Raw genomic sequence first — 12950 nt, forward strand, 5'->3', positions numbered from 1 at the left:
AACGTTGCGCTCGCGCACGTTTATTTTTCCATAGAATTAGGAGAGCTATGGCCGAAGATCAAAATCAAAGACCTCTTAAGGATTTCGCCCAACCATCCAACGAAGAACCTAGTTCTAGTATAGTAAACCTAACCATCCCAGCTAATAATTTCAAACTTAAACCCTCCTTATTGCAACTAGTGCAACAGAGACAATTCCTAGGTCTTACTACTGAGAACCCAAACCAGCATTTAAAAATCTTTCTCCAATTATCAGACACTTTTAAAACCAATGGAGCTTCTCCTGAGGCAATCCGTTTAAGATTATTCCCTTTCTCCCTCAGAGATAAAGCCCCATCATGGTTAGATTCCCTTCCACCCAATTCCATAACAACTTGGGAAAACCTTATAAAAGTATTCCTTGCTAGATACTTTCCCCCAAGTAAGATCGCCGTTCTTCGAAACCAAATAACCAGATTTACCCAGAACCAAGGAGAATCGCTGTTCGAAGCTTGGGAGAGATATAAAGAGCTATTAAGAGCATGCCTACATCATGGTTTAGAAAATTGGTTAATCATTCAGACCTTCTATAATGGACTTCACTATAACACTAAGATGACCATCGACACTGCCGCAGGTGGCGCACTGCTGAACAAACCTTATTCTGAAACTAGTGCCCTCATTGAAGATATGGCTCAAAAGCATCAATCATGGGGAGTTGAACGAGTGACAGTTGAGAAGAAGGAAGCTTAAGGAGGAGTACGTGAGTTAAGCTCTATAGACATGATGCAGGCTAAAATGGACGCGTTAGCCCTCAAGGTTGAGCATATGTGTATAAACCCGAATACTGCAGCTGCAGTTTCGTCGGATTGTGAGATATGTGGAACCAAAGGGCACCAATCTGCAGAATGCAGTCTCTTAAATGAAACCAACTCTGAGCAAGTTAACTATGCCCAAGGGAACCTATATTCGAATACCTACAATCCTGGATGGAGGAATCACCCGAACTTCTCCTATAAGAACAATAACCCTATCCAAAATACTGCACCTCCGAGACAACTAGGTTACCAAGCCCCAAGACCAAATCAACCTATGCAAATTGTGCCACCAAATCCGAGCCTTGAGAAAATTGTGAAATTTTTTATCACTGCTCAAATCCAACAAAACAAAGAGTTCATGAACCAGAACATTCATGTTAACGAACTGATTACCCAGTTAGGAACCAAGGTTGACCAAATAGTTACTCACAATAAGATGCTTGAAACCCAGATCTCTCAGGTAGCCTTAAACCAAGCCCCCCAGACTACACCTGGAGGACAGTTCCCTGGACAACCTCAACAGAATCCGAGAGGACAAGCCAATGCCATTACCTTACAAAGTGGGACCGCTTATGATGAGCCATTTAACCCAAGATTGAGTGAACCCAAAACTTCTAAGGAATATACCGAACCCACGGACAAAGTGAAGGAACCAGAGGAATCTGAAAAATAGGAAGGTCAAGAAAAAGGAGAAGAACCCAAAGACAAAACTTATGTACCACCCCCGCCATACAAACCACCGATACCATATTCGCAAAGACTCAAACAGACCCATATCAATAACTAGTATCAAAAATTCATTAAGGTTATAGAAAAACTTCACGTAGAAATCCCTTTCACAGAAGCCATCACCCAAATACCTTCTTATGCAAAGTTTCTCAAAGACATCCTTACCAACAAACGTAGACTCGACGATCCGAAGCCCTTGGAATGCAATTCTATTTCCGAGAATAAGTTAGGCAAAAAAGATAAAGATCCGGGAAATTTCTCCACTCCTTGTATTTTGGGAAGTCATGTCATCGAAAAAGCTTTTCTAGACTTAGGAGCTACTGTGAGCTTAATGCCTTTAGCAGTTTGTGAGAGGTTAAACTTAGGAGAATTACAACCTACCAAGATGTCACTTCAATTAGCCGATAGATCTGTTAAGTATCCGATAGGCATATTAGAAGATGTCCCGATTAGGATAGGTCAGTTATTTATCCCTACTGATTTTGTTGTCATGGACATTAAAGAGGATAATGATATACCAATCCTTCTAGGTAGACCATTCTTATCAACTACAGGAGCCATAATAGATGTCAAGAGAGGAAAGTTGACCTTTGAGGTAGGTGACGAGAAGATAGAATTTATACTTTCAAAATTTCTTATGGCACCTGTGATGGGAGACGCATGTTATGCCATATATATCATTGATGAATGCGTTAGGGAAATAGAACAAGAAGAAATCATAAAAACAATTAAGTTGCCATCAACTCTCATACTGGAAGATGATAACTTTAGGAAGCCCTACGTCGATGATAACCTTTATGAATGTTTATCCCTTACCCCAGATCCTATGCCATGCCCTAAGAAACCAACCTTAGAACTTAAGGAACTGCCTAAGAACCTAAGATATGAGTTTCTTGATGAAGAGATGAATCGTCTAGTTATAGTCAGTGCTACCTTGAGCCAAGAGGAAACATACCAACTCTTAGATGTTTTACGAAGATATCCCTCAACCTTAGGATATAATATCTCTGATCTGAAAGGTATAAGCCTATTCGTGTGCATGCATCAGATTTTGCTCGAAGAAGATTCAAAGCCCTCCAGAGAACATCAGAGAAGAATAAACCTTATAATGAGTGATGTTGTTAAAAGAGAAGTTCTTAAGTTACTTGAGGCAGGTATAATCTATCAGATCTCGGATAGTAAGTGGGTGAGCCCTGTGCATGTAGTACCTAAAAAGGGAGGCATCACAGTAGTGCAAAACGATAAAGGCGAACATGTAGCAAAACGGATAGAAGGAGGATGGCGGATGTGCATAGACTACAGAAAGTTAAATAAAGCAACCAGGAAGGATCATTTCCCTTTACCATTTATAGAACAGATGTTGGAGCGTCTAGCCAGACACTCTTAGTTTTTCTATCTAGATGGATACTCTGGATTCTTCCAAATACCTATCCACCCCGAAGATCAAGAGAAAACTACCTTTACATGCCCTTATGGAACTTTTGCCTACAGACGAATGCCATTCGGACTCTGTAATGCCCTAACTACTTTCCAACGTTGCATGATGCCAATCTTTGCAGATTACCTAGATAGTATCATGGAAGTATTTATGGATGATTTCTCGGTTTGCGGATTTGATTTCCAAATTGTCTTGCTAACCTTGAGAAAGTCCTGGAGAGATGCGTGGAGGTGAACCTTGTGCTAAACTGGGAAAAGTGTCATTTCATGGTCACCGAAGGGATTGTTTTAGGATATATAGTTTCTGAAAAAGGTATTGAGGTAGATAGAGCTAAGATAGAAGTCATAGAGAATCTAAAACCACAAAAAACTATCAGAGAATTCCGAAGTTTCCTTGGACATGCTGGATTCTACCGGCGTTTTATCAAAGACTTCTCTAGAATAACTAAACCATTAACTGGCCTTTTAATAAAAGATGCTGAATTCATTTTCGATGGAAAATGTAATGAAGCATTTAATCTTTTAAAGCAAGCGTTGATTTCAGCACCCATTATGCAACCCCCTGTTTGGTCAGAACCTTTTGAGATAACGTGTGACGCTAGTGATTATGCCGTTGGAGCCGTTCTAGGACAAAGGAAAGATAAAAGATTACATGTGATTTATCACGCCAGTAGAACCTTAGACGCCGCCCAACTTAACTATGCAACAACTGAAAAGGAACCACTAGCTGTAGTTTTTGCTATAGACAAATTCAGATCTTATCTAGTAGGAGCCAAAATTATAGTTTACACTGATCATGTTGCCATTCGTTACCTATTAAGTAAAAAAGATGCCAAGCCCAGGTTACTCTGATGGATTCTGTTACTACAAGAGTTTGATTTAGATATCCAGATAAAAAAGGCACTGAAAATGTAGTAGTTGATCACCTTTCTAGGCTAGAACACCTGAAACCAGACTTCGTACCCATAAATGATGATTTTGCCTATGATAGACTGATAGCTAAACTAGAAGCCATTGAAGACGATAGCCTAGGCCCTCATGAGCACTTCTAAAAATCCTTAGCTGTAAGTAACGTGCCATGGTATGCAGACTTTGTTAATTATCTAGCTGCTGATATCATACCCCCTGATCTTGACTACCACCAGAAGAAGAAGTTCTTTAACGATGTAAGAAACTTTTATTGGGACGAACCGCTCCTTCTTAAAAGGGGTAAAGATGGCATTTTTCGTCGTTGCGTTCCAGAAGAGGAGGTAAAAAGTATAATTGAGCATTGTCACTCTGCACCCTATGGTGGACATGCGAGCACCTTTAAGACATACACCAAGATTCTTCAAGCTGGCCTGTTCTGGCCTACCATGTGGCGTGATGTCCATGCTTGCATTGTCAAATGTGATAGATGCCAACGCACGAGAAATATTTCAAGACGTGACGAAATGCCTCTAAGAAACATTCAAGAAGTAGAACTCTTCGATGTTTGGGGTATAGATTTCATGGAACCTTTCCCACCATCCTTAGGAAACAACTATATCTTAGTTGTTGTGGACTACGTGTCTAAGTGGATTGAAGCTATAACTGCACCCACAAACGACACTAGAGTGGTGATCAAGTTATTTAAAAACTATATATTCCCCAAATTTGGAACACCCCGTTTAGTCATAAGCGATGGGGGATCGCACTTCATATCGAGAATATTTGATAAACTTTTAAGCAAATATGGAGTTACGCATAGAGTAGCAACACCATACCACCCACAGACTAGTGGCAATGTAGAAGTATCCAATAGGGAGATAAAACAAATTCTAGAAAAAACTGTTTCTATATCTAGAAGAGACTGGTCTCAGAAACTCCAAGAAGCATTATGGGCCTACAGAACCGCTTTCAAAACCCCTATAGGGACAACTCCCTACCAACTAGTCTATGGAAAATCCTGTCATTTACCTTTTGAATTAGAGCATAAGGCCTATTGGGCCATTAAAACTTTGAATTTGGATTACCTGACCGCAGGTGAAAAACGTATCCTTGACATCCACAAACTGGAAGAACTTAGGCAATCTGCCTACGAGAATGCCAAAATATACAAAGAGAGAACCAAAGCCTGGCATGACAAAAGAATTGTGAAAAAAGATTTCAATACATGCGACCCTGTTCTCCTGTTCAATTCTAGGTTACGACTTTCCCCCGGGAAGCTGCATTCAAGATGGACTGGCCCTTTCAAAATATCTAAGGTTCTGAGATCCGGAGCTGTAGAAATCAAGAATGAAACCTGTAGTCCACTCATTGTAAATGGGCAAAGACTGAAGCTCTATGAAGGAGGAGACACTCCAACAGACTACTCCAGCCACACTCTGATAGATCCACCAATTCCTATGACAGATGTATAAGTTCCACCGTCAAGCTAACGACGTTAAACAAGCGCTGCTTGGGAGGCAACCCACGGTTTTCATATCTTATTTTACTTTTTCTGCATTTATTTACTTTATTTTATTTTTAATCATATTCTCGTCAGGACTAAATATCATTTGCAATGTTTGTGTTTTCAGGATCCTTTTTCCCTAACCTTTGCAGGATGCAGAACTTTGATGACATGCACGTGGCTTTCAGAGATGACGCCCAGAGGGAGCGTTACATAGTTCTCTACCAGCGCCCTATGGCACCTACACGCTATCCGGACCAGGATTGCTTGGACACCCTAGGCATTGAGCCGAGCATTAGATTCCTGTGCCACCAACTCCAATGGGATGAATTCGCTGATGACTTGAACAACACCTACAGGAACCTGACTTTGGAGTTCCTTAGCTCGTTTTCTTATGATCCTTACACCGGACAAGATGGACATGCTATTTTCAGGCTATTCGGGACTGAGTACTCTTTCAGCCAGAAGGAGTTCGGTGACTTGTTAGGTTTTCAAACTACCCCCGATGCTATCCCTGAGACGCCGATGGGATACTTTCTGAGTAGGGAAGTGGGGAAATTATGGAGCGATATCTCTGGTGGAGGGATTCAGGATCCTTCTACTCAGTTGTCCTAGGTTATCCATAACCCTGCTATAAGGTATTTCTAGATGATACTGGCTCACTCTTTTCTTGGAAGACCAGATGCTGAGACTTTGCTGAGTGAGGAGGAGATATTTTTGTTATTCTCTGCATCCCAGTCACGCCCTGTGGCATGTGGGAATTTCCTGCTGTGTGGCCTTAGCAGTGTTGCCAGATCATCCGAGGGAATTATTCATGTAGGAGGGATTGTCACGCAGATTGCCACTGCCTTAGGCCTGTCCCGCAAGCTGCTCCATCTCAGGACTTTCTGTAGCTATACTACTATGGATATTGATTTCTTCTTAGACATAGGATTGATGAGGAAAGCCTTTTTCAATCCCAGACAGTTCAGATTGTTGATTGATAGCGAGACGATACACTACTTTATACTGCCAGACCCAATGATGACCAGTGTTCATGACCCAACTAACTGGAGTTATGCTTTGGAAGGTCATGGAGATACTGTTGAGGAGCCTAGATCCCCTCCTGTTGCTGATTATACTCCTACGCCGCTTTCACCCAGGATTACTGTGCTCTCTAATAATTTATCTTTGTAGCCCCCAGATATCCGCACGCAGATTGCCGAGTGTCGCAGAGAGACCGCCAAGCTTAGGCAGGAGGTGGTTGACCTTACTTTATAGATTGAGGTATCCGATCTTACACATGCTACTGAGGCTGATTATTTATTCCGAGAGATAACAGAGCTTCGTCAGGAGATAGCCGTACTTCGTGGATCCAGTCAGGCAGAGGAGCCCCCTGTTGTTTGAGTTTACCGTCTCGTTTACCTTTTCTTATTTATGCTTATATTATTTTTCGCATTTCCTTGACTTATTTTATATTATCGCATTTGGTACATTTTCAAATTATGTTAGCACTTTGATATTTCCATATATATATATATATATATATATATATATATATATATATATATATATATATATATATATATATATATATATATATATATATATATATATATATATATATATATATATATATATATATATATATATATATATATATATATATATATATATATATATATATATATATATATATATATATATATATATATATATATATATATATATATTATGTGTGTGTTTATTTCCTTTATATTCATATTATAGTCTAACAGTATTATTTATTTATTTGTTTAATGTTTAAATTTTATTTTCATAAACTCTGCAAGCCTTATTCTATTAGAAAAAACAATGAAAATGCTATCCGGACCCCCAGACAAAAAAAAACATGGAGAAGCCCATACCAAAATCTTCAAATTTCGGCCCAACTTCAGTTTTGCTCTTGTGGCGCCCGCCATAGACCCTATGGCGCCCGCCACGGCGTCTGGTATAAGCGGGGCAGATTCAAGTAATTCACCATTTTTGGCCCTTCAAACTTCCAAAACCCATTTTTCCTCTTCCAAAAACTCTCTTGAACCCCATAAAAGCTCCTACATTTATCATCTTCCCACCATACAATTTACCTTTCCAACTTCCATTTTAATTTTCATCCATCAATATCCATAAAAATCCCACCTTTACCACCCTATACATATAAACCCATTTTCATCTTCTTCAACACATTTGTAGCACCTCAAATTTTCACCTACCATTTTGTACATTCATTTTCATGTTAGGTCATAACATTAACATTGTCCACTGCATAACATTGCATTGTCCATTTGCCCAAGTGCAAGTCATCAGTCAAGACTGGTCAGGAGATCCAGTCAAGCAAGCAAGCAAGTGCATTTCCTATTGAAGCAAAGCCCTAGGGTTGGTTCAACAAGTTCATATGATCTAGGGATCATTTTGGAGTGATTTGGCCAAGGATTGGATGATCAAAGCTCAACAGTCAAGCTGAATTTCATTTGAAACCCTAGAAAGTCAACTGTGGTCAACTGTGTCTGAAAGCATGGATTTGAAGGTGGGAGATGGTTTGAAAGGCTTCATTCATGTCCATACAAGTCTCATTTGACATGTCAAAGATCAACATTGGAGAATTTGAGGTCAGAAGAAAGGTTTCCAAAAATAGTAAGTGACCTGTAATTTCAAACTGCCAAAAATGGAAAGGTCTTCTCCTCAAATTTACATCATCATACAAGCTTCAAATGGAATTTTGTCCAACATGAAAGTTGAATATCTTTCTCTCACCTTTCCAGAAAGTCCAAGAAAATCCATTTCCCATGTGTGGTTGGTAAGTTATGATCAAATCATTGTCAAGAAATTTTGAACTTCAAACTTGGATAACTTTCACACCATTTGGCCAAATCATGTGTGGTTTTTTGCTACAATCTCCTTTTGACATGCTCTATCATAGTCATTCATTACATTTCATCAAAAATCATCACACAAAAATGGCATTTTTCATGTGACTTGAATTTGAAAAAGGGAGGGAAAAAGTCAATTTGAAAACTAGGCATTTGCAACACTTCCAATCACTTGAATTTGATCTAAAACAATATTTGAAGGGTGTTTGGCTAATTTTTCGTGCACTGTAGCAGCTTATTCCATGCATGAGGTTACTTTGGCCATTTAGCATAAAATTTGCATTTCACTAATTACCATTACATTTGGTTAAGTGTGATTAACAAATGCATGAATCCATGGTATATAAGGCTAATGCTAACAGAATTGAGGATTAATATTCATTCTTGCTCAGATCTAGATCAAAGTGAAAAATCTCCAAAACTTTTTTCTCTCATTTTTCTGCAAATTCTCCAAGAACATTGCATTGATTCTTCATTGGTTCATCATCTACAATCATCACTGAGCTGGATTGAAGCAAGAGAGCAAGGATTTCAAGCTGATTCTCGGACTGTTCAGCATAGCATCTCCTATGGCAGTTGAAGATTCCATTGAATTCAAGCATTGTTGAGCATCAAATCATCATTCATTCATCCAGTGGAGAGTTGTGTAGCATCTGTTTTTGCTTATCCAAGCTTGAAAGCCACGAATTCAACTCTGTCATCACTTGAAGGTTAGAAATCGATTCTAATAATTCTTGTAATTAGGATATGCATCTTGTAGATCCTCCATTGCTGATCATAATGAACTTTGGATCTTGAATTTTCATGCTGTATTAAGAGAGATATCTGGATTTTAAGTTTGGTTGATGAAACTTCCTTCGATCGATCCGGTCATGTGAGTAGGAATTAGGTCTATTGATGCTTAGATTAGTGATGAGCATTGCAAGACGAAGCTAATGATATGCTTCTTGTTGATTTTCGTGGACATTTGTTCTTGAGCTGGAAATTGTATGAAGAACATGTAGAACCCTAATTTTTTCATTTGCCAGATCGTGTTTGATCCATGTATTCACATATTTGCATGTTTTTTGTTGTTTACGCGCCATGAAGCCAATCACACTGTGCCACGCACTTAAGTGAAACGCGGCGTTTCACTTAAGTGGCGCCAGATTTGAAAGCGTACGCAGCTCGATTCTGGCTCCCAGCGTTTCTTCATATTTGCCTTTTGCATTATTTCCAATTGTGCTTCACATGTTCACATACTTGTTTCACATTTTTTTAATTTTTCTTCACACTTAAAAATTCATAACTCATGAAATAATAATCCAATTGATGTGAGATTTTTTGTGCCATGATCCCTGCCATGTCTACTATTTTATGGTGATTTTTATGAAAATTGTGCACGTGTGGATTTCTGTTTTGGCTAGGGCTTACTCAAACATGTCATTTGTTGCACCTTGTTTACTATTTTGCTCATGAAATGATGGTGCTTAATCCAAAATTCTTGAAATTTTATATGCATAAACTAGACACCTTTAGGAGCATTTTGGTATAAAGATTGTGATTTTTGCATTTCTGGATTGTGAGACATGACTTGATTATTAGAGGTGTGACAATTTGTGTCACACCATTTCTTGTCCAACTTGTGGAATTTCTTTACCATGCCTATTGAACTTGAATTGATCTTAATTTTTGCATGTTGATACTTATTAATGTTAAGTTTTCTTGTGAAGTTTTCTGGAATTTTTGAATGCATTTCCTATTTGTTTGAGAATTTCTCCCCTGTTTGACCAATTGTGGACCTTTTATGAGTCATGATCTCATGTGATTTGTGAAATTCTTGTTGTTTATTGGATGGACCTGAAATTTTGCATGTATGTTCTAGACATCTTGAAGTGTGTCATGGCTTTGATTTGGTTCATTTATCTTATGCCAATTCTGTTTTATGCTTGCTTGAATTCGATGCATGATTTGGTGCCTTGTATGAGCTTGTTTGAACATGCTTTGACTTTTGGAATTTAATTGACTTGCTTCTTTTGGTCCAAATGACTTGAAATTTAGTGTGTAGATCGTGTTATGAATTCTGTTTGACCATGAATTTTTTGGGGATTTATTGAAATGTTTGTGAGTTGATTTGAGTTGAATCATTCTGTTTGGTCCTATGAGGTTTTAACTTGCATGTTTGACCATGATTGATCATGAAATGATATTGGTTGATGATATGAATGTGAGACCACTTGGATTTGATTCTTATTTGATTGATCTTGATTTTTGATAAGTTTCATGTTCTGTTTTGGTTTATTGCTCCCATTTTTGACCCTAGGCCAAGTCCTAGTGGTTAGTGCTTAATGTTTGAGCTTTGTTTCAGGTCAAAGAGCACAATTGCTTATGCTTGATGATGTGCACTCAATTGGAGTTGGTTTATTGTTTGTTTATGACTAACTTAGAGTTTGTTTTGTAGGCTTTGAGACTTGCACCTATGCCTTGTGGCTTGCACCTTTATGCATTGATGCTTGTTATCTGTTTGTGCTGTGGACTTGTAATTGTCTGTTTGCTTTTTTGTTTGTCTGGTATACTGATTATGTTGGATTGATTTCAGGTACCTTAGATGCTATAGTTCCCTTGTGAACTTGTGTTTGCTTTGCTTGCTAGCTTGAGCATTGAGGTATAATGATCTCTTCTCCATGTAGTCTGGAAGACCTGGCCTGTTACTTGGCCAGGCACCTGTCTGAAGTCCTCCTTAAGAGGCAATGCTTGTGATTGTTTATTTTTGTCCCCAAGCAGGAAAAGACCTTTGATAAGGAAATTGGCAGATACAAGAGATGTGCAATCCATCTCCTGCTATTCTTGTTGAGTCATCCCTTTGCTCACACAACTGGTGTTGATGCATTGTGGACATTAACCCCAGATCCTTGTACAGTTGTACAGTTGAGTCAGTGTCATAAGTGTAGAAGGGTTCCCACTTTCTGAACCCACACTTCCTTTTGTCTAAAGCTCTCCCAGGCCAGGGATAAGAGCTGTGAAGTCGTATCTTCACTTCCCATTTCATCTGCTTCACCTTAACTCTCAATGTTAAGGTTAAGAGCTAACATCACCCTGATACAGTTGGATTGCCTTTGCATCCTAACCCTTGTGTGAGCCCACTTTGTGTGTATATAGTGTGTGCTATTTGTGATTGTTTGCTTTGCTTTGCCCGTGCTGTATAGGATAGCTTGCTCCCTGTGCAAGTTAGCTAGAAACCTTAACTTAGGGATGATTTGCATGATAACATCTAGGCTCGAGTCGTAGTCTCCCTAGTTGTGTCTCCCTCTGTTATCTGGTTAGGCTAGTCCTGTGTCCCTGCGTAGGGGAACTACGTCGCCCTGATCCTCATACCAGATGAGGTACGTAGGCAGGAGATGAGCTGATCTCTCCGGGCGCCCTTTTGTTTTGTTTGTGTGAGTTGTTTCTCTTTTTCTGGTTGGAGTCCGATGTAAGTCCAGCGATTGGAATTCGGTTTCCAGTTTCTTTTGTTGGAGTCTGACATAAGTCCAGCGATTGGCAGTTGGTTTCCTGTGTGTGTGTTTGGTTCGGAGTCTGATGTAAGTCCAGCGATTGGCATTCGGTTTCCATGTTTGCCTGTTTTGTGTGGAGTTTGACATAAGTCCAGCGATTGGCAGTCGATTTCCCGTGTTGTTTTGTCTTGCGTGCGTTAGCCGAGCTACGAGTGCTCTGATTCTGCTTTATTCCGAGAAGATACGTATGCATAGGATGCGACGTCCTAGCGAGCACGTTTCCCCCTTTGTTCCGAACTACGTCGACTCTGATGTCTATGCCTGATAGACTATGTAAGCCCAGGATGTGATATCCTGCCGAGTCAGTTTCGTTTGTTTTCTTGTGTCTCTTTCAGCCAGTGTTTGTTTGTTTTTGAGCAGTATTTTAGCAACCATATTCCTTCCTTTTGTGCGTGGATCTCGTCGAGTACGACGGATGCGTAGGGGTTCTAATACCTTCCCTTCGCATAACCGACTCCCGATCCCATTCTCTTTGGTCGCGAGACCATGTCTTTTCCAGGTTTACTTTGAGCGTTTCCTTTCCCTCTTTTGGGTTAAATAACGCACGGTGGCGGCTCTGTTGTTTCGTTTTCCCGCCGGTTTTTCGCGTAATGCGACAGCTGGCGACTCTGTTGGGGACCTAGAGAAGTTGACCTCTTGCTGGTCCATCTTCCCTAAGCGAGTCTCTCCTAGCGCTCTCTAGGTTAGGGTTTTGGTTGCTGTTTGCTGTTGTTTATTGCATTCATTTATTTATTGTTTGCATTTATTGTTTGCATTTATGTTTGCATTCATTCATATTCATCTGCTGGCTGTGCTGTGTTTCTCTGTTTGGGGGTGGGAGTCACTCGAGGTAAAAGACCCAATACCCAGGCTATGAGTGAAATCTAGGAAACCTAGGAATAGAGTGATTCATGGGAAGCGGGTGGTATGCGCCACTTAGCGGAACATTGATATCGCGAGCAGTTCAGACTCTGATGGGGTATTATCGGTGCATACATCGGGTGTGCACAGGATGATATTCTTGAAAGGGTTGTTTATCCTGCGTTTCTCTCGACCTTACCCTGACCTAGATGACACCCGTGAGTGGGGAGGGAATGATCATTATTACAGGTACTGTTGCTGACTTGTTGGTGACTTGTTGGTGACTCTGGTTGCTGGAGGTGACTTTGTTTCAG

At 39.8% G+C, this 12950-nt stretch overlaps 1 non-coding gene across 1 annotated transcript; it reads right to left on the reverse strand.

The window, feature by feature from the left end:
- Positions 1 to 431: 431 nt before the first annotated feature.
- LOC127124441 (small nucleolar RNA R71) lies at positions 432 to 538 on the reverse strand. Its single transcript, XR_007803930.1, has one exon. It is a non-coding gene; the product is annotated as a small nucleolar RNA R71 (small nucleolar RNA).
- Between the last annotated feature and the right edge of the window lie 12412 nt (positions 539 to 12950).

This window comes from Lathyrus oleraceus, chromosome 2 (assembly GCF_024323335.1).
Source record: "Lathyrus oleraceus cultivar Zhongwan6 chromosome 2, CAAS_Psat_ZW6_1.0, whole genome shotgun sequence".
NCBI lineage: Eukaryota > Viridiplantae > Streptophyta > Magnoliopsida > Fabales > Fabaceae > Lathyrus > Lathyrus oleraceus.